Source organism: Heptranchias perlo, chromosome 20 (assembly GCF_035084215.1).
Source record: "Heptranchias perlo isolate sHepPer1 chromosome 20, sHepPer1.hap1, whole genome shotgun sequence".
NCBI classification, from domain to species: domain Eukaryota; kingdom Metazoa; phylum Chordata; class Chondrichthyes; order Hexanchiformes; family Hexanchidae; genus Heptranchias; species Heptranchias perlo.
The window spans coordinates 32,353,890-32,381,275 of NC_090344.1; the positions used below are offsets into that span (position 1 = coordinate 32,353,890).

The 27,386-nt window shown below is 55.0% G+C and overlaps 1 protein-coding gene across 1 annotated transcript in view; it reads left to right on the top strand.

Annotated features, from left to right (window-relative positions):
* LOC137336017 (circumsporozoite protein-like) overlaps positions 1 to 27,386 on the top strand; it is a 65,693-nt gene that overhangs the window by 35,731 nt on the left and 2,576 nt on the right. The window lies entirely within an intron of this gene.

A 27,386-nucleotide genomic window follows, 5' to 3' on the forward strand; every position in this document is an offset into this window, starting at 1 on the left:
TCAGTCTGGGCCTGGTAGCAGGGTTTAGACACTCAGTCTGGGCCTGCTAGCAAGGTTTAGACACTCAGTCTGGGCCTGGTAGCAGGGTTTAGACACTCAGTCTGGGCCTGGTAGTCAGGTTTAGACACTCAGTCTGGGCCTGGTAGCAGGGTTTAGACACTCAGTCAGGGCCTGGTAGTAAGGTTTAGACACTCAGTCTGGGCCTGGTAGCAGGGTTTAGACACTCAGTCAGGGCCTGGGAGCAGGGTTTAGACACTCAGTCTGGGCCTGGTAGCAGGGTTTAGACACTCAGTCAGGGCCTGGTAGTAAGGTTTAGACACTCAGTCTGGGCCTGGTAGCAGGGTTTAGACACTCAGTCTGGGCCTGCTAGCAAGGTTTAGACACTCAGTCTGGGCCTGGTAGCAGGGTTTAGACACTCAGTCTGGGCCTGGTAGTAAGGTTTAGACACTCAGTCTGGGCCTGGTAGCAAGGTTTAGACACTCAGTCTGGGCCTGGTAGCAGGGTTTAGACACTCAGTCTGGGCCTGGTAGCAGGGTTTAGACACTCAGTCAGGGCCTGGTAGTAAGGTTTAGACACTCAGTCTGGGCCTGGTAGCAGGGATTAGACACTCAGTCTGGGCCTGGTAGCAGGGTTTAGACACTCAGTCTGGGCCTGGTAGCAAGGTTTAGACACTCAGTCTGGGCCTGGTAGCAGGGTTTTGACACTCAGTCTGGGCCTGGTAGCAGGGTTTAGACACTCAGTCAGGGCCTGGTAGCAGGGTTTAGACACTCAGTCTGGGCCTGGTAGCAGAGTTCAGACACTCAGTCAGGGCCTGGTAGCAGGGTTTAGACACTCAGTCTGGGCCCGGTAGCAAGGTTTAGACACTCAGTCTGGGCCTGGTAGCAGGGTTTAGACACTCAGTCTGGGCCTGGTAGCAAGGTTTAGGCACTCAATCAGGGCCTGGTAGTAAGGTTTAGACACTCAGTCTGGGCCTGGTAGCAGGGTTTAGACACTCAGTCAGGGCCTGGGAGCAGGGTTTAGACACTCAGTCTGGGCCTGGTAGCAGGGTTTAGACACTCAGTCAGGGCCCGGTAGCAGGGTTTAGACACTCAGTCTGGGCCTGGTAGCAGGGTTTAGACACTCAGTCTGGGCCTGGTAGCAGGGTTTAGACACTCAGTCTGGGCCTGGTAGCAAGGTTTAGACACTCAGTCAGGGCCTGGTAGCAAGGTTTAGACACTCAGTCTGGGCCTGGTAGCAAGGTTTAGACACTCAGTCTGGGCCTGGTAGCAGGGTTTAGACACTCAGTCAGGGCCCGGTAGCAGGGTTTAGACACTCAGTCTGGGCCTGGTAGCAGGGTTTAGACACTCAGTCTGGGCCTGGTAGCAGGGTTTAGACACTCAGTCTGGGCCTGGTATCAGGGTTTAGACACTCAGTCTGGGCCTGATAGCAGGGTTTCGACACTCAGTCTGGGCCTGGTTGTAGGGTTTAGACACTCAGTCTGGGCCTGGTAGCAGGGTTTAGACACTCAGTCAGGGCCTGGTAGCAAGGTTTAGACACTCAGTCAGGGCCTGGTAGCAAGGTTTAGACACTCAGTCTGGGCCTGGTTGCAGGGTTTCGACACTCAGTCTGGGCCTGGTAGCAGGGTTTAGACACTCAGTCTGGGCCTGGTTGCAGGGTTTAGACACTCAGTCTGGGCCTGGTAGCAGGGTTTAGACACTCAGTCTGGGCCTGGTTGCAGGGTTTCGACACTCAGTCTGGGCCTGGTTGCAGGGTTTAGACACTCAGTCTGGGCCTGGTAGCAGGGTTTAGACACTCAGTCAGGGCCTGGTAGCAGGGTTTGGACACTCAGTCAGGGCCTGGTAGCAGGGTTTAGACACTCAGTCTGGGCCTGGTAGCAGGGTTTGGACACTCAGTCAGGGCCTGGTAGCAGGGTTTAGACACTCAGTCTGGGCCTGGTAGCAAGGTTTAGACACTCAGTCTGGGCCTGGTAGCAAGGTTTAGACACTCAGTCTGGGCCTGGTAGCAAGGTTTAGACACTCAGTCTGGGCCGGGTAGCAGGGTTTAGACACTCAGTCTGGGCCCGGTAGCAGGGTTTAGACACTCAGTCTGGGCCTGGTAGCAAGGTTTCGACACTCAGTCAGGGCCTGGTAGCAGGGTTTAGACACTCAGTCAGGGCCTGGTAGCAGGGTTTAGACACTCAGTCTGGGCCTGGTAGCAGGGTTTAGACACTCAGTCTGGGCCTGGTAGCAGGGTTTAGACACTCAGTCAGGGCCTGGTAGCAGGGTTTAGACACTCAGTCAGGGCCTGGTAGCAGGGTTTAGACACTCAGTCAGGGCCTGGTAGCAGGGTTTAGACACTCAGTCTGGGCCTGGTAGCAGGGTTTAGACACTCAGTCTGGGCCTGGTAGCAGGGTTTAGACACTCAGTCAGGGCCTGGTAGCAGGGTTTAGACACTCAGTCTGGGCCTGGTAGCAGGGTTTAGACACTCAGTCTGGGCCTGGTAGCAGGGTTTAGACACTCAGTCTGGGCCTGGTAGCAGGGTTTAGACACTCAGTCAGGGCCTGGTAGCAGGGTTTAGACACTCAGTCTGGGCCTGGTAGCAGGGTTTAGACACTCAGTCTGGTCGTGGTAGCAAGGTTTAGACACTCAGTCAGGGCCTGGTAGTAAGGTTTAGACACTCAGTCTGGGCCTGGTAGCAGGGTTTAGACACTCAGTCTGGGCCTGGTAGCAGGGTTTAGACACTCAGTCTGGGCCTGGTAGCAGGGTTTAGACACTCAGTCTGGGCCTGGTAGTAAGCTTTAGACACTCAGTCTGGGCCTGGTAGCAGGGTTTAGACACTCAGTCTGGGCCTGCTAGCAAGGTTTAGACACTCAGTCTGGGCCTGGTAGCAGGGTTTAGACACTCAGTCAGGGCCTGGTAGTAAGGTTCAGACACTCAGTCTGGGCCTGGTAGCAGGGTATAGACACTCAGTCTGGGCCTGGTAGCAGGGTTTAGACACTCAGTCAGGGCCTGGTAGCAAGGTTTAGACACTCAGTCAGGGCCTGGTAGCAGGGTTTAGACACTCAGTCTGGGCCTGGTAGCAGGGTATAGACACTCAGTCTGGGCCTGGTAGCAGGGTTTAGACACTCAGTCTGGGCCCGGTAGCAGGGTTTAGACACTCAGTCTGGGCCTGGTAGCAGGGTTCAGACACTCAGTCTGAGCCTGGTAGCAGGGTTTAGACACTCAGTCAGGGCCTGGTCGCAAGGTTTAGACACTCAGTCAGGGCCTGGTAGCAGGGTTTAGACACTCAGTCTGGGCCTGGTAGCAGGGTTTAGACACTCAGTCTGGGCCTGGTAGCAAGGTTTAGACACTCAGTCAGGGCCTGGTAGTAAGGTTTAGACACTCAGTCTGGGCCTGGTAGCAGGGTTTAGACACTCAGTCAGGGCCTGGTAGTAAGGTTTAGACACTCAGTCTGGGCCTGGTAGCAGGGTTTAGACACTCAGTCTGGGCCTGGTAGCAAGGTTTCGACACTCAGTCAGGGCCTGGTAGCAGGGTTTAGACACTCAGTCAGGGCCTGGTAGCAGGGTTTAGACACTCAGTCTGGGCCTGGTAGCAGGGTTTAGACACTCAGTCTGGGCCTGGTAGCAGGGTTTAGACACTCAGTCTGGGCCTGGTAGCAGGGTTTAGACACTCAGTCAGGGCCTGGTAGCAGGGTTTAGACACTCAGTCTGGGCCTGGTAGCAGGGTTTAGACACTCAGTCAGGGCCTGGTAGCAGGGTTTAGACACTCAGTCTGGGCCTGGTAGCAGGGTTTAGACACTCAGTCTGGGCCTGGTAGCAGGGTTTAGACACTCAGTCTGGGCCTGGTAGCAGGGTTTAGACACTCAGTCAGGGCCTGGTAGCAGGGTTTAGACACTCAGTCTGGGCCTGGTAGCAGGGTTTAGACACTCAGTCTGGTCGTGGTAGCAAGGTTTAGACACTCAGTCAGGGCCTGGTAGTAAGGTTTAGACACTCAGTCTGGGCCTGGTAGCAGGGTTTAGACACTCAGTCTGGGCCTGGTAGCAGGGTTTAGACACTCAGTCTGGGCCTGGTAGCAGGGTTTAGACACTCAGTCTGGGCCTGGTAGTAAGCTTTAGACACTCAGTCTGGGCCTGGTAGCAGGGTTTAGACACTCAGTCTGGGCCTGCTAGCAAGGTTTAGACACTCAGTCTGGGCCTGGTAGCAGGGTTTAGACACTCAGTCAGGGCCTGGTAGTAAGGTTCAGACACTCAGTCTGGGCCTGGTAGCAGGGTATAGACACTCAGTCTGGGCCTGGTAGCAGGGTTTAGACACTCAGTCAGGGCCTGGTAGCAAGGTTTAGACACTCAGTCAGGGCCTGGTAGCAGGGTTTAGACACTCAGTCTGGGCCTGGTAGCAGGGTATAGACACTCAGTCTGGGCCTGGTAGCAGGGTTTAGACACTCAGTCTGGGCCCGGTAGCAGGGTTTAGACACTCAGTCTGGGCCTGGTAGCAGGGTTCAGACACTCAGTCTGAGCCTGGTAGCAGGGTTTAGACACTCAGTCAGGGCCTGGTCGCAAGGTTTAGACACTCAGTCAGGGCCTGGTAGCAGGGTTTAGACACTCAGTCTGGGCCTGGTAGCAGGGTTTAGACACTCAGTCTGGGCCTGGTAGCAAGGTTTAGACACTCAGTCAGGGCCTGGTAGTAAGGTTTAGACACTCAGTCTGGGCCTGGTAGCAGGGTTTAGACACTCAGTCAGGGCCTGGTAGTAAGGTTTAGACACTCAGTCTGGGCCTGGTAGCAGGGTTTAGACACTCAGTCTGGGCCTGGTAGTAAGGTTTAGACACTCAGTCTGGGCCTGCTAGCAGGGTTTAGACACTCAGTCTGGGCCTGCTAGCAAGGTTTAGACACTCAGTCTGGGCCTGGTAGCAGGGTTTAGACACTCAGTCTGGGCCTGGTAGTAAGGTTTAGACACTCAGTCTGGGCCTGGTAGCAAGGTTTAGACACTCAGTCTGGGCCTGGTAGCAGGGTTTAGACACTCAGTCTGGGCCTGGTAGCAGGGTTTAGACACTCAGTCAGGGCCTGGTAGTAAGGTTTAGACACTCAGTCTGGGCCTGGTAGCAGGGTTTAGACACTCAGTCTGGGCCTGGTAGCAGGGTTTAGACACTCAGTCTGGGCCTGGTAGCAAGGTTTAGACACTCAGTCTGGGCCTGGTAGCAGGGTTTTGACACTCAGTCTGGGCCTGGTAGCAGGGTTTAGACACTCAGTCAGGGCCTGGTAGCAGGGTTTAGACACTCAGTCTGGGCCTGGAAGTAAGGTTTTGACACTCAGTCTGGGCCTGGTAGCAGATTTTAGACACTCAGTCAGGGCCTGGTAGCAGGGTTTAGACACTCAGTCTGGGCCTGGTTGCAGGGTTTCGACACTCAGTCTGGGCCTGGTTGCAGGGTTTAGACACTCAGTCTGGGCCTGGTAGCAGGGTTTAGACACTCAGTCAGGGCCTGGTAGCAGGGTTTGGACACTCAGTCAGGGCCTGGTAGCAAGGTTTAGACACTCAGTCTGGGCCTGGTAGCAAGGTTTAGACACTCAGTCTGGGCCTGGTAGCAAGGTTTAGACACTCAGTCTGGGCCGGGTAGCAGGGTTTAGACACTCAGTCTGGGCCCGGTAGCAGGGTTTAGACACTCAGTCTGGGCCTGGTAGCAAGGTTTCGACACTCAGTCAGGGCCTGGTAGCAGGGTTTAGACACTCAGTCAGGGCCTGGTAGCAGGGTTTAGACACTCAGTCTGGGCCTGGTAGCAGGGTTTAGACACTCAGTCTGGTCGTGGTAGCAAGGTTTAGACACTCAGTCAGGGCCTGGTAGTAAGGTTTAGACACTCAGTCTGGGCCTGGTAGCAGGGTTTAGACACTCAGTCTGGGCCTGGTAGCAGGGTTTAGACACTCAGTCTGGGCCTGGTAGCAGGGTTTAGACACTCAGTCTGGGCCTGGTAGTAAGCTTTAGACACTCAGTCTGGGCCTGGTAGCAGGGTTTAGACACTCAGTCTGGTCCTGCTAGCAAGGTTTAGACACTCAGTCTGGGCCTGGTAGCAGGGTTTAGACACTCAGTCAGGGCCTGGTAGTAAGGTTCAGACACTCAGTCTGGGCCTGGTAGCAGGGTATAGACACTCAGTCTGGGCCTGGTAGCAGGGTTTAGACACTCAGTCTGGGCCTGGTAGCAGGGTTTAGACACTCAGTCTGGGCCTGGTAGCAGGGTTTAGACACTCAGTCAGGGCCTGGTAGCAAGGTTTAGGCACTCAGTCTGGGCCTGGTAGCAGGGTTTAGACACTCAGTCTGGGCCTGGTAGCAGGGTTTAGACACTCAGTCTGGGCCTGGTAGCAGGGTTTAGACACTCAGTCTGGGCCTGGTAGCAGGGTTTAGACACTCAGTCTGGGCCTGGTAGCAGGGTTTAGACACTCAGTCAGGGCCTGGTAGTAAGGTTTAGACACTCAGTCTGGGCCTGGTAGCAGGGTTTAGACACTCAGTCTGGGCCTGGTAGCAGGGTTTAGACACTCAGTCTGGGCCTGGTAGCAGGGTTTAGACACTCAGTCTGGGCCTGCTAGCAAGGTTTAGACACTCAGTCTGGGCCTGGGAGCAGGGTTTAGACACTCAGTCTGGGCCTGGTGGTAAGGTTTAGACACTCAGTCTGGGCCTGGTAGCAGGGTTTAGACACTCAGTCAGGGCCTGGTAGTAAGGTTCAGACACTCAGTCTGGGCCTGGTAGCAGGGTATAGACACTCAGTCTGGGCCTGGTAGCAGGGTTTAGACACTCAGTCAGGGCCTGGTAGCAAGGTTTAGACACTCAGTCAGGGCCTGGTAGCAGGGTTTAGACACTCAGTCTGGGCCTGGTAGCAGGGTATAGACACTCAGTCTGGGCCTGGTAGCAGGGTTTAGACACTCAGTCTGGGCCCGGTAGCAGGGTTTAGACACTCAGTCTGGGCCTGGTAGCAGGGTTCAGACACTCAGTCTGAGCCTGGTAGCAGGGTTTAGACACTCAGTCAGGGCCTGGTCGCAAGGTTTAGACACTCAGTCAGGGCCTGGTAGCAGGGTTTAGACACTCAGTCTGGGCCTGGTAGCAGGGTTTAGACACTCAGTCTGGGCCTGGTAGCAAGGTTTAGACACTCAGTCAGGGCCTGGTAGTAAGGTTTAGACACTCAGTCTGGGCCTGGTAGCAGGGTTTAGACACTCAGTCAGGGCCTGGTAGTAAGGTTTAGACACTCAGTCTGGGCCTGGTAGCAGGGTTTAGACACTCAGTCTGGGCATGGTAGTAAGGTTTAGACACTCAGTCTGGGCCTGCTAGCAGGGTTTAGACACTCAGTCTGGGCCTGCTAGCAAGGTTTAGACACTCAGTCTGGGCCTGGTAGCAGGGTTTAGACACTCAGTCTGGGCCTGGTAGCAGGGTTTAGACACTCAGTCTGGGCCTGGTAGCAAGGTTTAGACACTCAGTCTGGGCCTGGTAGCAGGGTTTAGACACTCAGTCTGGGCCTGGTAGCAGGGTTTAGACACTCAGTCTGGGCCTGGTAGCAGGGTTTAGACACTCAGTCTGGGCCTGGTAGCAGGGTTTAGACACTCAGTCAGGGCCTGGTAGTAAGGTTTAGACACTCAGTCTGGGCCTGGTAGCAGGGTTTAGACACTCAGTCTGGGCCTGGTAGCAGGGTTTAGACACTCAGTCTGGGCCTGGTAGCAAGGTTTAGACACTCAGTCTGGGCCTGGTAGCAGGGTTTTGACACTCAGTCTGGGCCTGGTAGCAGGGTTTAGACACTCAGTCAGGGCCTGGTAGCAGGGTTTAGACACTCAGTCTGGGCCTGGAAGTAAGGTTTTGACACTCAGTCTGGGCCTGGTAGCAGATTTTAGACACTCAGTCAGGGCCTGGTAGCAGGGTTTAGACACTCAGTCTGGGCCCGGTAGCAAGGTTTAGACACTCAGTCTGGGCCTGGTAGCAGGGTTTAGACACTCAGTCTGGGCCTGGTAGCAAGGTTTAGGCACTCAGTCTGGGCCTGGTAGCAGGGTTTAGACACTCAGTCAGGGCCTGGTAGCAGGGTTTAGACACTCAGTCTGGGCCTGGTAGCAGGGTTTAGACACTCAGTCTGGGCCTGGTAGCAGGGTTTAGACACTCAGTCTGGGCCTGGTAGCAGGGTTTAGACACTCAGTCAGGGCCTGGTAGTAAGGTTTAGACACTCAGTCTGGGCCTGGTAGCAGGGTTTAGACACTCAGTCTGGGCCTGGTAGCAGGGTTTAGACACTCAGTCTGGGCCTGGTATCAGGGTTTAGACACTCAGTCAGGGCCTGGTAGCAAGGTTTAGGCACTCAGTCTGGGCCTGGTAGCAGGGTTTAGACACTCAGTCTGGGCCTGGTAGCAGGGTTTAGACACTCAGTCTGGGCCTGGTAGCAGGGTTTAGACACTCAGTCTGGGCCTGGTAGCAGGGTTTAGACACTCAGTCTGGGCCTGGTAGCAGGGTTTAGACACTCAGTCAGGGCCTGGTAGTAAGGTTTAGACACTCAGTCTGGGCCTGGTAGCAGGGTTTAGACACTCAGTCTGGGCCTGGTAGCAGGGTTTAGACACTCAGTCTGGGCCTGGTAGCAGGGTTTAGACACTCAGTCTGGGCCTGCTAGCAAGGTTTAGACACTCAGTCTGGGCCTGGGAGCAGGGTTTAGACACTCAGTCTGGGCCTGGTGGTAAGGTTTAGACACTCAGTCTGGGCCTGGTAGCAGGGTTTAGACACTCAGTCAGGGCCTGGTAGTAAGGTTCAGACACTCAGTCTGGGCCTGGTAGCAGGGTATAGACACTCAGTCTGGGCCTGGTAGCAGGGTTTAGACACTCAGTCAGGGCCTGGTAGCAAGGTTTAGACACTCAGTCAGGGCCTGGTAGCAGGGTTTAGACACTCAGTCTGGGCCTGGTAGCAGGGTATAGACACTCAGTCTGGGCCTGGTAGCAGGGTTTAGACACTCAGTCTGGGCCCGGTAGCAGGGTTTAGACACTCAGTCTGGGCCTGGTAGCAGGGTTCAGACACTCAGTCTGAGCCTGGTAGCAGGGTTTAGACACTCAGTCAGGGCCTGGTCGCAAGGTTTAGACACTCAGTCAGGGCCTGGTAGCAGGGTTTAGACACTCAGTCTGGGCCTGGTAGCAGGGTTTAGACACTCAGTCTGGGCCTGGTAGCAAGGTTTAGACACTCAGTCAGGGCCTGGTAGTAAGGTTTAGACACTCAGTCTGGGCCTGGTAGCAGGGTTTAGACACTCAGTCAGGGCCTGGTAGTAAGGTTTAGACACTCAGTCTGGGCCTGGTAGCAGGGTTTAGACACTCAGTCTGGGCCTGGTAGTAAGATTTAGACACTCAGTCTGGGCCTGCTAGCAGGGTTTAGACACTCAGTCTGGGCCTGCTAGCAAGGTTTAGACACTCAGTCTGGGCCTGGTAGCAGGGTTTAGACACTCAGTCTGGGCCTGGTAGTAAGGTTTAGACACTCAGTCTGGGCCTGGTAGCAAGGTTTAGACACTCAGTCTGGGCCTGGTAGCAGGGTTTAGACACTCAGTCTGGGCCTGGTAGCAGGGTTTAGACACTCAGTCAGGGCCTGGTAGTAAGGTTTAGACACTCAGTCTGGGCCTGGTAGCAGGGTTTAGACACTCAGTCTGGGCCTGGTAGCAGGGTTTAGACACTCAGTCTGGGCCTGGTAGCAAGGTTTAGACACTCAGTCTGGGCCTGGTAGCAGGGTTTTGACACTCAGTCTGGGCCTGGTAGCAGGGTTTAGACACTCAGTCTGGGCCCGGTAGCAAGGTTTAGACACTCAGTCTGGGCCTGGTAGCAGGGTTTAGACACTCAGTCTGGGCCTGGTAGCAAGGTTTAGGCACTCAGTCTGGGCCTGGTAGCAGGGTTTAGACACTCAGTCAGGGCCTGGTAGCAGGGTTTAGACACTCAGTCTGGGCCTGGTAGCAGGGTTTAGACACTCAGTCTGGGCCTGGTAGCAGGGTTTAGACACTCAGTCTGGGCCTGGTAGCAGGGTTTAGACACTCAGTCTGGGCCTGCTAGCAAGGTTTAGACACTCAGTCTGGTCCTGGGAGCAGGGTTTAGACACTCAGTCTGGGCCTGGTGGTAAGGTTTAGACACTCAGTCTGGGCCTGGTAGCAGGGTTTAGACACTCAGTCAGGGCCTGGTAGTAAGGTTCAGACACTAAGTCTGGGCCTGGTAGCAGGGTATAGACACTCAGTCTGGGCCTGGTAGCAGGGTTTAGACACTCAGTCAGGGCCTGGTAGCAAGGTTTAGACACTCAGTCAGGGCCTGGTAGCAGGGTTTAGACACTCAGTCTGGGCCTGGTAGCAGGGTATAGACACTCAGTCTGGGCCTGGTAGCAGGGTTTAGACACTCAGTCTGGGCCCGGTAGCAGGGTTTAGACACTCAGTCTGGGCCTGGTAGCAGGGTTCAGACACTCAGTCTGAGCCTGGTAGCAGGGTTTAGACACTCAGTCAGGGCCTGGTCGCAAGGTTTAGACACTCAGTCAGGGCCTGGTAGCAGGATTTAGACACTCAGTCTGGGCCTGGTAGCAGGGTTTAGACACTCAGTCTGGGCCTGGTAGCAAGGTTTAGACACTCAGTCAGGGCCTGGTAGTAAGGTTTAGACACTCAGTCTGGGCCTGGTAGCAGGGTTTAGACACTCAGTCAGGGCCTGGTAGTAAGGTTTAGACACTCAGTCTGGGCCTGGTAGCAGGGTTTAGACACTCAGTCTGGGCCTGGTAGTAAGATTTAGACACTCAGTCTGGGCCTGCTAGCAGGGTTTAGACACTCAGTCTGGGCCTGCTAGCAAGGTTTAGACACTCAGTCTGGGCCTGGTAGCAGGGTTTAGACACTCAGTCTGGGCCTGGTAGTAAGGTTTAGACACTCAGTCTGGGCCTGGTAGCAAGGTTTAGACACTCAGTCTGGGCCTGGTAGCAGGGTTTAGACACTCAGTCTGGGCCTGGTAGCAGGGTTTAGACACTCAGTCAGGGCCTGGTAGTAAGGTTTAGACACTCAGTCTGGGCCTGGTAGCAGGGTTTAGACACTCAGTCTGGGCCTGGTAGCAGGGTTTAGACACTCAGTCTGGGCCTGGTAGCAAGGTTTAGACACTCAGTCTGGGCCTGGTAGCAGGGTTTTGACACTCAGTCTGGGCCTGGTAGCAGGGTTTAGACACTCAGTCAGGGCCTGGTAGCAGGGTTTAGACACTCAGTCTGGGCCTGGAAGTAAGGTTTTGACACTCAGTCTGGGCCTGGTAGCAGATTTTAGACACTCAGTCAGGGCCTGGTAGCAGGGTTTAGACACTCAGTCTGGGCCCGGTAGCAAGGTTTAGACACTCAGTCTGGGCCTGGTAGCAGGGTTTAGACACTCAGTCTGGGCCTGGTAGCAAGGTTTAGGCACTCAGTCTGGGCCTGGTAGCAGGGTTTAGACACTCAGTCAGGGCCTGGCAGCAGGGTTCAGACACTCAGTCTGGGCCTGGTAGCAGGGTTTAGACACTCAGTCTGGGCCTGGTAGCAGGGTTTAGACACTCAGTCTGGGCCTGGTAGCAGGGTTTAGACACTCAGTCAGGGCCTGGTAGTAAGGTTTAGACACTCAGTCTGGGCCTGGTAGCAGGGTTTAGACACTCAGTCTGGGCCTGGTAGCAGGGTTTAGACACTCAGTCTGGGCCTGGTAGCAGGGTTTAGACACTCAGTCTGGGCCTGGTAGCAGGGTTTAGACACTCAGTCTGGGCCTGGTAGCAGGGTTTAGACACTCAGTCTGGGCCTGGTAGCAGGGTTTAGACACTCAGTCTGGGCCTGGTAGCAGGGTTTAGACACTCAGTCAGGGCCTGGTAGTAAGGTTTAGACACTCAGTCTGGGCCTGGTAGCATGGTTTAGACACTCAGTCTGGGCCTGGTAGCAGGGTTTAGACACTCAGTCTGGGCCTGGTGGTAAGGTTTAGACACTCAGTCTGGGCCTGGTAGCAGGGTTTAGACACTCAATCAGGGCCTGGTAGTAAGGTTTAGACACTCAGTCTGGGCCTGGTAGCAGGGTTTAGACACTCAGTCAGGGCCTGGGAGCAGGGTTTAGACACTCAGTCTGGGCCTGGTAGCAGGGTTTAGACACTCAGTCAGGGCCTGGTAGTAAGGTTTAGACACTCAGTCTGGGCCTGGTAGCAGGGTTTAGACACTCAGTCTGGGCCTGGTAGTAAGGTTTAGACACTCAGTCTGGGCCTGGTAGCAGGGTTTAGACACTCAGTCTGGGCCTGCTAGCAAGGTTTAGACACTCAGTCTGGGCCTGGTAGCAGGGTTTAGACACTCAGTCTGGGCCTGGTAGTAAGGTTTAGACACTCAGTCTGGGCCTGGTAGCAGGGTTTAGACACTCAGTCTGGGCCTGGTAGCAGGGTTTAGACACTCAGTCTGGGCCTGGTAGCAGGGTTTAGACACTCAGTCAGGGCCTGGTAGTAAGGTTTAGACACTCAGTCTGGGCCTGGTAGCAGGGTTTAGACACTCAGTTTGGGCCTGGTAGCAGGGTTTAGACACTCAGTCTGGGCCTGGTAGCAGGGTTTTGACACTCAGTCTGGGCCTGGTAGCAGGGTTTAGACACTCAGTCAGGGCCTGGTAGCAGGGTTTAGACACTCAGTCTGGGCCTGGAAGTAAGGTTTTGACACTCAGTCTGGGCCTGGTAGCAGAGATTAGACACTCAGTCAGGGCCTGGTAGCAGGGTTTAGACACTCAGTCTGGGCCTGGTAGCAGGGTTTAGACACTCAGTCTGGGCCTGGTAGCAGGGTTTAGACACTCAGTCTGGGCCTGGTAGCAGGGTTTAGACACTCAGTCAGGGCCTGGTAGCAAGGTTTAGATACTCAGTCTGGGCCTGGTAGCAAGGTTTAGACACTCAGTCTGGGCCTGGTAGCAGGGTTTAGACACTCAGTCAGGGCCTGGTAGCAGGGTTTAGACACTCAGTCTGGGCCTGGTAGCAGGGTTTAGACACTCAGTCTGGGCCTGGTAGCAAGGTTTAGGCACTCAGTCTGGGCCTGGTAGCAAGGTTTAGACACTCAGTCTGGGCCTGGTAGCAAGGTTTAGACACTCAGTCTGGGCCTGGTAGCAGGGTTTAGACACTCAGTCTGGGCCTGGTAGCAAGGTTTAGACACTCAGTCTGGGCCCGGTAGCAGGGTTTAGACACTCAGTCAGGGCCTGGTAGCAGGGTTTAGACACTCAGTCTGGGCCTGGTAGCAGTGTTTAGACACTCAGTCTGGGCCTGGTAGCAGGGTTTAGACACTCAGTCTGGGCCTGGTAGCAGGGTTTAGACACTCAGTCTGGGCCTGGTAGCAGGGTTCAGACACTCAGTCTGGGCCTGGTAGCAGGGTTTAGACACTCAGTCAGGGCCTGGTAGCAAGGTTTAGACACTCAGTCTGGGCCTGGTAGCAAGGTTTAGACACTCAGTCTGGGCCTGGTAGCAAGGTTTAGGCACTCAGTCTGGGCCTGGTAGCAAGATTTAGACACTCAGTCTGGGCCTGGTAGCAAGGTTTAGACACTCAGTCTGGGCCTGGTAGCAGGGTTTAGACACTCAGTCTGGGCCTGGTAGCAGGGTTTAGACACTCAGTTTGGGCCTGGTAGCAAGGTTTAGACACTCAGTCTGGGCCTGGTAGCAGGGTTTAGACACTCAGTCTTGGCCTGGTAGCAAGGTTTAGACACTCAGTCTGGGCCTGGTAGCAGGGTTTAGACACTCAGTCTGGGCCTGGTAGCAGGGTTTAGACACTCAGTCTGGGCCTGGTAGCAAGGTTTAGACACTCAGTCTGGGCCTGGTAGCAGGGTTTAGATACTCAGTCTGGGCCTGGTAGCAGGGTTTAGACACTCAGTCTGGGCCTGGTAGCAAGGTTTAGACACTCAGTCTGGGCCTGGTAGCAGGGTTTAGACACTCAGTCTGGGCCTGGTAGCAGGGTTTAGACACTCAGTCTGGGCCTGGTAGCAGGGTTTAGACACTCAGTCTGGGCCTGGTAGCAGGGTTTAGACACTCAGTCTGGGCCTGGTAGCAGGGTTTAGACACTCAGTTTGGGCCTGGTAGCAAGGTTTAGACACTCAGTCTGGGCCTGGTAGCAGGGTTTAGACACTCAGTCTGGGCCTGGTAGCAAGGTTTAGACACTCAGTCTGGGCCTGGTAGCAGGGTTTAGACACTCAGTCAGGGCCTGGCAGCAGAGTTTAGACACTCAGTCTGGGCCTGGTAGCAGGGTTTAGACACTCAGTCTGGGCCTGGTAGTAAGGTTTAGACACTCAGTCATGGCCTGGTAGCAAGGTTTGGACACTCAGTCAGGGCCTGGTAGCAGGGTTTAGACACTCAGTCAGGGCCTGGTAGCAGGGTTTAGACACTCAGTCTGGGCCTGGTAGTAAGGTTTAGACACTCAGTCATGGCCTGGTAGCAAGGTTTGGACACTCAGTCAGGGCCTGGTAGCAGGGTTTAGACACTCAGTCAGGGCCTGGTAGCAGGGTTTAGACACTCAGTCTGGGCCTGGTAGCAGGGTTTAGACACTCAGTCTGGGCCTGGTAGCAGGGTTTAGACACTCAGTCTGGGCCTGGTAGCAGGGTTTAGACACTCAGTCAGGGCCTGGTAGCAGGGTTTAGACACTCAGTCTGGGCCTGGTAGCAGGGTTTAGACACTCAGTCTGGGCCTGGTAGCAGGGTTTAGACACTCAGTCTGGGCCTGGTAGCAGGGTTTAGACACTCAGTCTGGGCCTGGTAGCAGGGTTTAGACACTCAGTCTGGGCCTGGTAGCAGGGTTTAGACACTCAGTCTGGGCCTGGTAGCAGGGTTTAGACACTCAGTCTGGGCCTGGTAGCAGGGTTTAGACACTCAGTCTGGGCCTGGTAGCAAGGTTTAGACACTCAGTCTGGGCCTGGTAGCAGGGTTTAGACACTCAGTCTGGGCCTGGTAGCAAGGTTTAGACACTCAGTCTGGGCCTGGTAGCAGGGTTTAGACACTCAGTCAGGGCCTGGTAGCAGGGTTCAGACACTCAGTCTGGGCCTGGTAGCAAGGTTTAGACACTCAGTCTGGGCCTGGTAGCAGGGTTTAGACACTCAGTCTGGGCCTGGTAGCAGGGTTTAGACACTCAGTCTGGGCCTGGTAGCAAGGTTTAGACACTCAGTCTGGGCCTGGTAGTAAGGTTTAGACACTCAGTCTGGGCCTGGTAGCAAGGTTGAGACACTCAGTCTGGGCCTGGTAGAAGGGTTTAGACACTCAGTCTGGGCCAGGTAGTAAGGTTTAGACACTCAGTCTGGGCCTGGGAGCAGGGTTTAGATACTCAGTCAGGGCCCGGTAGCAGGGTTTAGACACTCAGTCTGGGCCTGGTAGCAGGGTTTAGACACTCAGTCTGGGCCTGGTAGCAAGGTTTAGACACTCAGTCTGGGCCTGGTAGCAGGGTTTAGACACTCAGTCTGGGCCTGGTAGCAGGGTTTAGACACTCAGTCTGGGCCTGGTAGCAGGGTTTAGACACTCAGTCTGGGCCTGGTAGCAGGGTTTAGACACTCAGTCTGGGCCTGGTAGTAAGGTTTAGACACTCAGTCTGGGCCTGGTAGTAAGGTTTAGACACTCAGTCTGGGCCTGGTAGCAGGGTTTAGACACTCAGTCTGGGCCTGGTAGCAGGGTTTAGACACTCAGTCAGGGCCTGGTAGCAGGGTTTAGACACTCAGTCAGGGCCTGGTAGCAGGGTTTAGACACTCAGTCTGGGCCTGGTAGCAGGGTTTAGACACTAAGTCTGGGCCTGGTAGTAAGGTTTTGACACTCAGTCTGGGCCTGGTAGCAGGGTTTAGACACTCAGTCTGGGCCTGGTAGCAGGGTTTAGACACTCAGTCAGGGCCTGGTAGCAGGGTTTAGACACTCAGTCTGAGCCTGGTAGCAGGGTTTAGACACTCAGTCTGGGCCTGGTAGCAGGGTTTAGACACTCAGTCTGGGCCTGGTAGCAGGGTTTAGACACTCAGTCTGGGCCTGGTAGCAGGGTTTAGACACTCAGTCAGGGCCTGGTAGCAGGGTTTAGACACTCAGTCTGGGCCTGGTAGCAGGGTTTAGACACTCAGTCTGGGCCTGGTAGCAGGGTTTAGACACTCAGTCAGGGCCTGGTAGCAGGGTTTAGACACTCAGTCTGGGCCTGGTAGTAAGGTTTTGACACTCAGTCTGGGCCTGGTAGCAGGGTTTAGACACTCAGTCAGGGCCTGGTAGCAGGGTTTAGACACTCAGTCTGGGCCTGGTAGCAGGGTTTAGACACTCAGTCTGGGCCTGGTAGCAGGGTTTAGACACTCAGTCTGGGCCTGGTAGCAGGGTTTAGACACTCAGTCTGGGCCTGGTAGCAGGGTTTAGACACTCAGTCAGGGCCTGGTAGCAGGGTTTAGACACTCAGTCTGGGCCTGGTAGTAAGGTTTTGACACTCAGTCTGGGCCTGGTAGCAGGGTTTAGACACTCAGTCAGGGCCTGGTAGCAAGGTTTAGACACTCAGTCTGGGCCTGGTAATAAGGTTTTGACACTCAGTCAGGGCCTGGTAGCAGGGTTTAGACACTCAGTCTGGGCCTGGTAGTAAGGTTTTGACACTCAGTCTGGGCCTGGTAGCAAGGTTTAGGCACTCAGTCTGGGCCTGGTAGCAGGGTTTAGACACTCAGTCTGGGCCCGGTAGCAAGGTTTAGACACTCAGTCTGGGCCTGGTAGCAGGTTTAGACACTCAGTCTGGGCCTGGTAGCAGGGTTTAGACACTCAGTCTGGGCCTGGTAGCAGGTTTAGACACTCAGTCTGGGCCTGGTAGCAGGGTTTAGACACTCAGTCAGGGCCTGGTAGCAGGGTTTAGACACTCAGTCAGGGCCTGGTAGCAGGGTTTAGACACTCAGTCTGGGCCTGGTAGCAGGGTTTAGACACTCAGTCTGGGCCTGGTAGTAAGGTTTAGACACTCAGTCATGGCCTGGTAGCAGGGTTTAGACACTCAGTCTGGGCCTGGTAGCAGGGTTGAGACACTCAGTCTGGGCCTGGTAGCAGGGTTTAGACACTCAGTCAGGGCCTGGTAGCAGGGTTTAGACACTCAGTCTGGGCCTGGTAGCAGGGTTTAGACACTCAGTCTGGGCCTGGTAGTAAGGTTTAGACACTCAGTCATGGCCTGGTAGCAGGGTTTAGACACTCAGTCTGGGCCTGGTAGCAGGGTTGAGACACTCAGTCTGGGCCTGGTAGCAGGGTTTAGACACTCAGTCAGGGCCTGGTAGCAGGGTTTAGACACTCAGTCAGGGCCTGGTAGCAGGGTTTAGACACTCAGTCTGGGCCTGGTAGCAGGGTTTAGACACTCAGTCTGGGCCTGGTAGCAGGGTTTAGACACTCAGTCTGGGCCTGGTAGCAGGGTTTAGACACTCAGTCTGGGCCTGGTAGCAGGGTTTAGACACTCAGTCTGGGCCTGGTAGCAGGGTTTAGACACTCAGTCTGGGCCTGGTAGCAGGGTTTAGACACTCAGTCAGGGCCTGGTAGCAGGGTTTAGACACTCAGTCTGGGCCTGGTAGCAGGGTTTAGACACTCAGTCTGGGCCTGGTAGCAGGGTTTAGACACTCAGTCTGGGCCTGGTAGCAAGGTTTAGACACTCAGTCTGGGCCTGGTAGCAGGGTTTAGACACTCAGTCAGGGCCTGGTAGCAGGGTTTAGACACTCAGTCTGGGCCTGGTAGCAAGTTTTAGACACTCAGTCTGGGCCTGGTAGCAGGGTTTAGACACTCAGTCAGGGCCTGGTAGCAGGGTTTAGACACTCAGTCTGGGCCTGGTAGCAGGGTTTAGACACTCAGTCTGGGCCTGGGAGCAGGATTTAGACACTCAGTCTGGGCCTGGTAGCAGGGTTTAGACACTCAGTCTGGGCCTGGTAGCAGGGTTTAGACACTCAGTCTGGGCCTGGTAGCAGGGTTTAGACACTCAGTCTGGGCCTGGTAGCAGGGTTTGGACACTCAGTCTGGGCCTGGTAGCAGGGTTTAGACACTCAGTCTGGGCCTGGTAGCAGGGTTTAGACACTCAGTCAGGGCCTGGTAGCAGGGTTTAGACACTCAGTCTGGGCCTGGTAGCAGTGTTTAGACACTCAGTCTGGGCCTGGTAGCAGGGTTTAGACACTTAGTCTGGGCCTGGTAGCAAGGTTTAGACACTCAGTCTGGGCCTGGTAGTAAGGTTTAGACACTCAGTCTGGGCCTGGTAGCAAGGTTTAGACACTCAGTCTGGGCCTGGTAGCAGGGTTTAGACACTCAGTCTGGGCCAGGTAGTAAGGTTTAGATACTCAGTCTGGGCCTGGGAGCAGGGATTAGATACTCAGTCAGGGCCCGGTAGCAGGGTTTAGACACTCAGTCTGGGCCTGGTAGCAGGGTTTAGACACTCAGTCTGGGCCTGGTAGCAAGGTTTAGACACTCAGTCTGGGCCTGGTAGCAAGGTTTAGACACTCAGTCTGGGCCTGGTAGCAGGGTTTAGACACTCAGTCTGGGCCTGGTAGCAGGGTTTAGACACTCAGTCTGGGCCTGGTAGCAGGGTTTAGACACTCAGTCTGGGCCTGGTAGCAGGGTTTAGACACTCAGTCAGGGCCTGGTAGCAGGGTTTAGACACTCAGTCTGGGCCTGGTAGCAGGGTTTAGACACTCAGTCAGGGCCTGGTAGCAGGGTTTAGACACTCAGTCTGGGCCTGGTAGCAGGGTTTAGACACTCAGTCTGGGCCTGGTAGCAGTGTTTAGACACTCAGTCTGGGCCTGGTAGCAGGGTTTAGACACTCAGTCTGGGCCTGGTAGCAGGGTTTAGACACTCAGTCTGGGCCTGGTAGCAGGGTTTTGAAACTCAGTCTGGGCCTGGTAGCAGGGTTTAGACACTCAGTCTGGGCCTGGTAGCAGGGTTTAGACACTCAGTCAGGGCCTGGTAGCAGGGTTTAGACACTCAGTCTGGGCCTGGTAGCAGGGTTTAGACACTCAGTTTGGGCCTGGTAGCAGGGTTTAGACACTCAGTCTGGGCCTGGTAGCAAGGTTTCGACACTCAGTCTGGGCCTGGTAGTAAGGTTTAGACACTCAGTCTGGGCCTGGTAGCAAGGTTTAGACACTCAGTCTGGGCCAGGTAGCAGGGTTTAGACACTCAGTCTGGGCCTGGTAGCAGGGTTTAGACACTCAGTCTGGGCCTGGTAGCAGGGTTTAGACACTCAGTCTGGGCCTGGTAGCAGGGTTTAGACACTCAGTCTGGGCCTGGTAGCAGGGTTTAGACACTCAGTCTGGGCCTGGTAGCAGGGTTTAGACACTCAGTCAGGGCCTGGTAGCAGGGTTTAGACACTCAGTCTGGGCCTGGTAGCAGGGTTTAGACACTCAGTCTGGGCCTGGTAGCAGGGTTTAGACACTTAGACTGGGCCTGGTAGCAAGGTTTAGACACTCAGTCTGGGCCTGGTAGTAAGGTTTAGACACTCAGTCTGGGCCTGGTAGCAAGGTTTAGACACTCAGTCTGGGCCTGGTAGCAAGGTTTAGGACACTCAGTCTGGGCCAGGTAGTAAGGTTTAGATACTCAGTCTGGGCCTGGGGAGCAGGGATTAGATACTCAGTCAGGGCCCGGTAGCAGGGTTTAGACACTCAGTCTGGGCCTGGTAGCAGGTTTAGACACTCAGTCTGGGCCTGGTAGCAAGTTTAGACACTCAGTCTGGGCCTGGTAGCAAGGTTTAGACACTCAGTCTGGGCCTGGTAGCAGGTTTAGACACTCAGTCTGGGCCTGGTAGCAGGGTTTAGACACTCAGTCTGGGCCTGGTAGCAGGGTTTAGACACTCAGTCTGGGCCTGGTAGCAGGGTTTAGACACTCAGTCTGGGCTGGTAGCAGGGTTTTGAAACTCAGTCTGGGCCTGGTAGCAGGGTTTAGACACTCAGTCTGGGCCTGGTAGCAGGGTTTAGACACTCAGTCAGGGCCTGGTAGCAGGGTTTAGACACTCAGTCTGGGCCTGGTAGCAGGGTTTAGACACTCAGTTTGGGCCTGGTAGCAGGGTTTAGACACTCAGTCTGGGCCTGGTAGCAAGGTTTCGACACTCAGTCTGGGCCTGGTAGTAAGGTTTAGACACTCAGTCTGGGCCTGGTAGCAAGGTTTAGACACTCAGTCTGGGCCAGGTAGCAGGGTTTAGACACTCAGTCTGGGCCTGGTAGCAGGGTTTAGACACTCAGTCTGGGCCTGGTAGCAGGGTTTAGACACTCAGTCTGGGCCTGGTAGCAGGTTTAGACACTCAGTCTGGGCCTGGTAGCAGGGTTTAGACACTCAGTCTGGGCCTGGTAGCAGGGTTTAGACACTCAGTCAGGGCCTGGTAGCAGGTTTAGACACTCAGTCTGGCCTGGTAGCAGGTTTAGACACTCAGTCTGGGCCTGGTAGCAGGGTTTAGACACTTAGACTGGGCCTGGTAGCAAGGTTTAGACACTCAGTCTGGGCCTGGTAGTAAGGTTTAGACACTCAGTCTGGGCCTGGTAGCAAGGTTTAGACACTCAGTCTGGGCCTGGTAGCAAGGTTTAGACACTCAGTCTGGGCCAGGTAGTAAGGTTTAGATACTCAGTCTGGGCCTGGGAGCAGGGATTAGATACTCAGTCAGGGCCGGTAGCAGGGTTTAGACACTCAGTCTGGGCCTGGTAGCAGGGTTTAGACACTCAGTCTGGGCCTGGTAGCAAGGTTTAGACACTCAGTCTGGGCCTGGTAGCAAGGTTTAGACACTCAGTCTGGGCCTGGTAGCAGGGTTTAGACACTCAGTCTGGGCCTGGTAGCAGGGTTTAGACACTCAGTCTGGGCCTGGTAGCAGGTTAGACACTCAGTCAGGGCCTGGTAGCAGGGTTTAGACACTCAGTCTGGGCCTGGTAGCAGGGTTTAGACACTCAGTCTGGGCCTGGTAGCAGGGTTTAGACACTCAGTCAGGGCCTGGTAGCAGGGTTTAGACACTCAGTCAGGGCCTGGTAGCAAGGTTTAGACACTCAGTCTGGGCCTGGTAGCAGGGTTTAGACACTCAGTCTGGGCCTGGTAGCAGGGTTTAGACACTCAGTCTGGGCCTGGTAGCAGGGTTTAGACACTCAGTCTGGGCCTGGTAGCAGGGTTTAGACACTCAGTCTGGGCCTGGTAGCAGGGTTTAGACACTCAGTCTGGGCCTGGTAGCAGGGTTTAGACACTCAGTCTGGGCCTGGTAGCAGGGTTTAGACACTCAGTCTGGGCCTGGTAGCAAGGTTTAGACACTCAGTCTGGGCCTGGTAGCAGGTTTAGACACTCAGTCAGGGCCTGGTAGCAGGGTTTAGACACTCAGTCTGGCCTGGTAGCAAGTTTTAGACACTCAGTCTGGGCCTGGTAGCAGGGTTTAGACACTCAGTCAGGGCCTGGTAGCAGGGTTTAGACACTCAGTCTGGGCCTGGTAGCAGGGTTTAGACACTCAGTCTGGGCCTGGTAGCAGGGTTTAGACACTCAGTCTGGGCCTGGTAGCAGGGTTTAGACACTCAGTCTGGGCCTGGTAGCAGTGTTTTAGACACTCAGTCTGGGCCTGGTAGCAGGGTTTGGACACTCAGTCTGGGCCTGGTAGCAGGGTTTAGACACTCAGTCTGGGCCTGGTAGCAGGGTTTTAGACACTCAGTCAGGGCCTGGTAGCAGGGTTTAGACACTCAGTCTGGGCCTGGTAGCAGTGTTTAGACACTCAGTCTGGGCCTGGTAGCAGGGTTTAGACACTTAGTCTGGGCCTGGTAGCAAGGTTTAGACACTCAGTCTGGGCCTGGTAGTAAGGTTTAGACACTCAGTCTGGGCCTGGTAGCAAGGTTTAGACACTCAGTCTGGGCCTGGTAGCAGGGTTTAGACACTCAGTCTGGGCCAGGTAGTAAGGTTTAGATACTCAGTCTGGGCCTGGGAGCAGGGATTAGATACTCAGTCAGGGCCGGTAGCAGGGTTTTAGACACTCAGTCTGGGCCTGGTAGCAGGGTTTAGACACTCAGTCTGGGCCTGGTAGCAAGGTTTAGGACACTCAGTCTGGGCCTGGTAGCAAGGTTTAGACACTCAGTCTGGGCCTGGTAGCAGGGTTTAGACACTCAGTCTGGGCCTGGTAGCAGGGTTTAGACACTCAGTCTGGGCCTGGTAGCAGGGTTTAGACACTCAGTCTGGGCCTGGTAGCAGGGTTTAGACACTCAGTCAGGGCCTGGTAGCAGGGTTTAGACACTCAGTCTGGGCCTGGTAGCAGGGTTTAGACACTCAGTCAGGGCCTGGTAGCAGGGTTTAGACACTCAGTCTGGGCCTGGTAGCAGGGTTTAGACACTCAGTCTGGGCCTGGTAGCAGTGTTTAGACACTCAGTCTGGGCCTGGTAGCAGGGTTTAGACACTCAGTCTGGGCCTGGTAGCAGGGTTTAGACACTCAGTCTGGGCCTGGTAGCAGGGTTTTGAAACTCAGTCTGGGCCTGGTAGCAGGGTTTAGACACTTCAGTCTGGGCCTGGTAGCAGGGTTTAGACACTCAGTCAGGGCCTGGTAGCAGGGTTTAGACACTCAGTCTGGGCCTGGTAGCAGGGTTTAGACACTCAGTTTGGGCCTGGTAGCAGGGTTTAGACACTCAGTCTGGGCCTGGTAGCAAGGTTTCGACACTCAGTCTGGGCCTGGTAGTAAGGTTTAGACACTCAGTCTGGGCCTGGTAGCAAGGTTTAGACACTCAGTCTGGGCCAGGTAGCAGGGTTTAGACACTCAGTCTGGGCCTGGTAGCAGGGTTTAGACACTCAGTCTGGCCTGGTAGCAGGTTTAGACACTCAGTCTGGGCCTGGTAGCAGGGTTTAGACACTCAGTCTGGGCCTGGTAGCAGGGTTTAGACACTCAGTCTGGGCCTGGTAGCAGGGTTTAGACACTCAGTCTGGGCCTGGTAGCAGGGTTTAGACACTCAGTCTGGGCCTGGTAGCAGGGTTTAGACACTTAGACTGGGCCTGGTAGCAAGGTTTAGACACTCAGTCTGGGCCTGGTAGTAAGGTTTAGACACTCAGTCTGGGCCTGGTAGCAAGGTTTAGACACTCAGTCTGGGCCTGGTAGCAAGGTTTAGACACTCAGTCTGGGCCAGGTAGTAAGGTTTAGATACTCAGTCTGGGCCTGGGAGCAGGGATTAGATACTCAGTCAGGGCCGGTAGCAGGGTTTAGACACTCAGTCTGGGCCTGGTAGCAGGGTTTAGACACTCAGTCTGGGCCTGGTAGCAAGGTTTAGACACTCAGTCTGGGCCTGGTAGCAAGGTTTAGACACTCAGTCTGGGCCTGGTAGCAGGGTTTTGAAACTCAGTCTGGGCCTGGTAGCAGGGTTTAGACACTCAGTCTGGGCCTGGTAGCAGGGTTTAGACACTCAGTCAGGGCCTGGTAGCAGGGTTTAGACACTCAGTCTGGGCCTGGTAGCAGGGTTTAGACACTCAGTTTGGGCCTGGTAGCAGGGTTTAGACACTCAGTCTGGGGCCTGGTAGCAAGGTTTCGACACTCAGTCTGGGCCTGGTAGTAAGGTTTAGACACTCAGTCTGGGCCTGGTAGCAAGGTTTAGACACTCAGTCTGGGCCAGGTAGCAGGGTTTAGACACTCAGTCTGGGCCTGGTAGCAGCGTTTAGACACTCAGTCTGGGCCTGGTAGCAGGGTTTAGACACTCAGTCTGGGCCTGGTAGCAGGGTTTAGACACTCAGTCTGGGCCTTGGTAGCAGGGTTTAGACACTCAGTCTGGGCCTGGTAGCAGGGTTTAGACACTCAGTCAGGGCCTGGTAGCAGGGTTTAGACACTCAGTCTGGGCCTGGTAGCAGGGTTTAGACACTCAGTCTGGGCCTGGTAGCAGGGTTTAGACACTTAGACTGGGCCTGGTAGCAAGGTTTAGACACTCAGTCTGGGCCTGGTAGTAAGGTTAGACACTCAGTCTGGGCCTGGTAGCAAGGTTTAGACACTCAGTCTGGGCCTGGTAGCAAGGTTTAGGACACTCAGTCTGGGCCAGGTAGTAAGGTTTAGATACTCAGTCGGGCCTGGGAGCAGGGATTAGATACTCAGTCAGGGCCCGGTAGCAGGGTTATAGACACTCAGTCTGGGCCTGGTAGCAGGGTTTAGACACTCAGTCTGGGCCTGGTAGCAAGGTTTAGACACTCAGTCTGGGCCTGGTAGCAAGGTTTAGACACTCAGTCTGGGCCTGGTAGCAGGTTTAGACACTCAGTCTGGGCCTGGTCAGCAGGGTTTAGACACTCAGTCTGGGCCTGGTAGCAGGGTTTAGACACTCAGTCAGGGCCTGGTAGAAGCAGGTTTAGACACTCAGTCTGGGCCTGGTAGCAGGGTTTAGACACTCAGTCTGGGCCTGGTAGCAAGGTTTAGACACTCAGTCTGGGCCTGGTAGCAGGGTTTAGACACTCAGTCAGGGCCTGGTAGCAGGGGTTTCGACACTCAATCTGGGCCTGGTAGCAGGGTTTAGACAATCAGTCTGGGCCTAGTAGCAGGGTTTAGACACTCAGTCTGGGCCTGGTAGCAGGGTTTAGACACTCAGTCTGGGCCTGGTAGCAGGGTTTAGACACTCAGTCTGGGCCTGGTAGCAGGGTTTAGAAACTCAGTCTGGGCCTGGTAGCAGGGTTTAGACACTCAGTCTGGGCCTGTAGCAGGGTTTAGACACTCAGTCAGGGCCTGGTACCAGTGTTTAGACACTCAGTCTGGGCCTGGTAGCAGGGTTTAGACACTCAGTTTGGGCCTGGTAGCAGGGTTTAGACACTCAGTCTGGGCCTGGTAGCAAGGTTTAGACACTCAGTCTGGGCCTGGTAGTAAGGTTTAGACACTCAGTCTGGGCCTGGTAGCAAGGTTTAAACACTCAGTCTGGGCCAGGTAGCAGGGTTTAGACACTCAGTCTGGCCTGGTAGTAAGGTTTAGACACTCAGTCTGGGCCTGGGAGCAGGGTTTAGACACTCAGTCTGGGCCTGGTAGCAGGGTTTAGACACTCAGTCAGGGCCCGGTAGCAGGGTTTAGACACTCAGTCTGGGCCTGGTAGCAGGGTTTAGACACTCAGTCAGGGCCCGGTAGCAGGGTTTAGACACTCAGTCTGGGCCTGGTATCAGGGTTTAGACACTCAGTCTGGGCCTGGTAGCAGGGTTTAGACACTCAGTCTGGGCCTGGTAGCAGGGTTTAGACACTCAGTCTGGGCCCTGGTAGCAGGGTTTAGACACTCAGTCAGGGCCTGGTAGCAGGGTTTAGACACTCAGTCAGGGCCTGGTAGCAGGGTTTAGACACTCAGTCAGGGCCCGGTAGCAGGGTTTAGACACTCAGTCTGGGCCTGGTAGCAAGGTTTAGACACTCAGTCTGGGCCTGGTAGCAAGGTTTGGACACTCAGTCTGGCCTGGTAGCAGGGTTTAGACACTCAGTCTGGGCCTGGTAGTAGCGGTTTAGACACTCAGTCTGGCCTGGTAGCAGGGTTTAGACACTCAGTCTGGGCCCGGTAGCAGGGTTTAGACACTCAGTCAGGGCCCGGTAGCAGGGTTTAGACACTCAGTCTGGGCCTGGTAGCAAGGTTTAGACACTCAGTCTGGGCCTGGTAGCAAGGTTTAGACACTCAGTCTGGGCCTTGGTAGCAGGGTTTAGACACTCAGTCTGGGCCTGGTCAGCAGGGTTTTAGACACTCAGTCTGGGCCTGGTAGCAGGGTTTAGACACTCAGTCTGGGCCTGGTAGCAGGGTTTAGACACTCAGTCTGGGCCTGGTAGCAGGGTTTAGACACTCAGTCTGGGCCTGGTAGCAGGGTTTAGACACTCAGTCTGGGCCTGGTAGCAGGGTTTAGACACTCAGTCAGGGCCTGGTAGCTGGGTTTAGACACTCAGTCTGGGCCTGGTAGCAGGGTTTAGACACTCAGTCTGGCTCTGGTAGCAGGGTTTAGACACTCAGTCTGGGCCTGGTAGCAAGGTTTAGACACTCAGTCTGGGCCTGGTAGTAAGGTTTAGACACTCAGTCTGGGCTGGTAGCAAGGTTTAGACACTCAGTCTGGGCCTGGTAGCAGGGTTAGACACTCAGTCTGGGCCTGGTAGTAAGGTTTAGACACTCAGTCAGGGCCCGGTAGCAGGGTTTAGACACTCAGTCTGGGCCTGGTAGCAGGGTTTAGACACTCAGTCTGGGCCTGGTAGCAAGGTTTAGACACTCAGTCTGGGCCTGGTAGTAATGTTTTAGACACTCAGTCTGGGCCTGGGAGCAGGGTTTAGATACTCAGTCAGGGCCCGGTAGCAGGGTTTAGACACTCAGTCTGGGCCTGGTAGCAGGGTTTAGACACTCAGTCTGGGCATGGTAGCAGGGTTTAGACACTCAGTCTGGGCCTGGTAGCAAGGTTTAGACACTCAGTCTGGGCCTGGTAGCAGGGTTTAGACACTCAGTCTGGGCCTGGTAGCAGGGTTTAGACACTCAGTCTGGGCCTGGTAGCAGGGTTTAGACACTCAGTCAGGGCCTGGTAGCAGGGTTTAGACACTCAGTCTGGGCCTGGTAGCAGGGTTTAGACACTCAGTCTGGGCCTGGTAGTAAGGTTTAGACACTCAGTCAGGGCCCGGTAGCAGGGTTTAGACACTCAGTCTGGGCCTGGTAGCAGGGTTTAGACACTCAGTCTGGGCCTGGTAGCAAGGTTTAGACACTCAGTCTGGGCCTGGTAGTAAGGTTTAGACACTCAGTCTGGGCCTGGGAGCAGTGTTTAGATACTCAGTCAGGGCCCGGTAGCAGGGTTTAGACACTCAGTCTGGGCCTGGTAGCAGGGTTTAGACACTCAGTCTGGGCCTGGTAGCAGGGTTTAGACACTCAGTCTGGGCCTGGGTAGCAAGGTTTAGACACTCAGTCTGGGCCTGGTAGCAGGGTTTAGACACTCAGTCTGGGCCTGGTAGCAGGGTTTAGACACTCAGTCTGGGCCTGGTAGCAGGGTTTAGACACTCAGTCTGGGCCTGGTAGCAGGGTTTAGACACTCAGTCTGGCTGGTAGCAGGGGTTAGACACTCAGTCAGGGCCTGGTAGCAGGGTTTAGACACTCAGTCTGGGCCTGGTAGCAGGGTTTAGACACTCAGTCTGGGCCTGGTAGCAGGGGTTAGACACTCAGTCTGGGCCTGGTAGCAGGGTTTACACACTCAGTCTGGGCCTGGTAGCAGGGTTTTAGACACTCAATCTGGGCCTGGTAGCAGGGTTTAGACACTCAGTCTGGGCCTGGTAGTAAGGTTTAGACACTCAGTCTGGGCCTGGTAGCAAGGTTAGACACTCAGTCTGGGCCTGGTAGCAGGGTTTAGACACTCAGTCTGGGCCTGGTAGCAAGGTTTAGACACTCAGTCCTGGGCCTGGTAGCAGGGTTTAGACACTCAGCCTGGGCCTGGTAGTAAGGTTTAGACACTCAGTCAGGGCCTGGTAGCAAGGTTTAGATACTCAGTAAGGGCCCGGTAGCAGGGGTTTAGACACTCAGTCTGGGCCTGGTAGCAAGGTTTAGACACTCAGTCTGGGCCTGGTAGCAGGGTTTAGACAA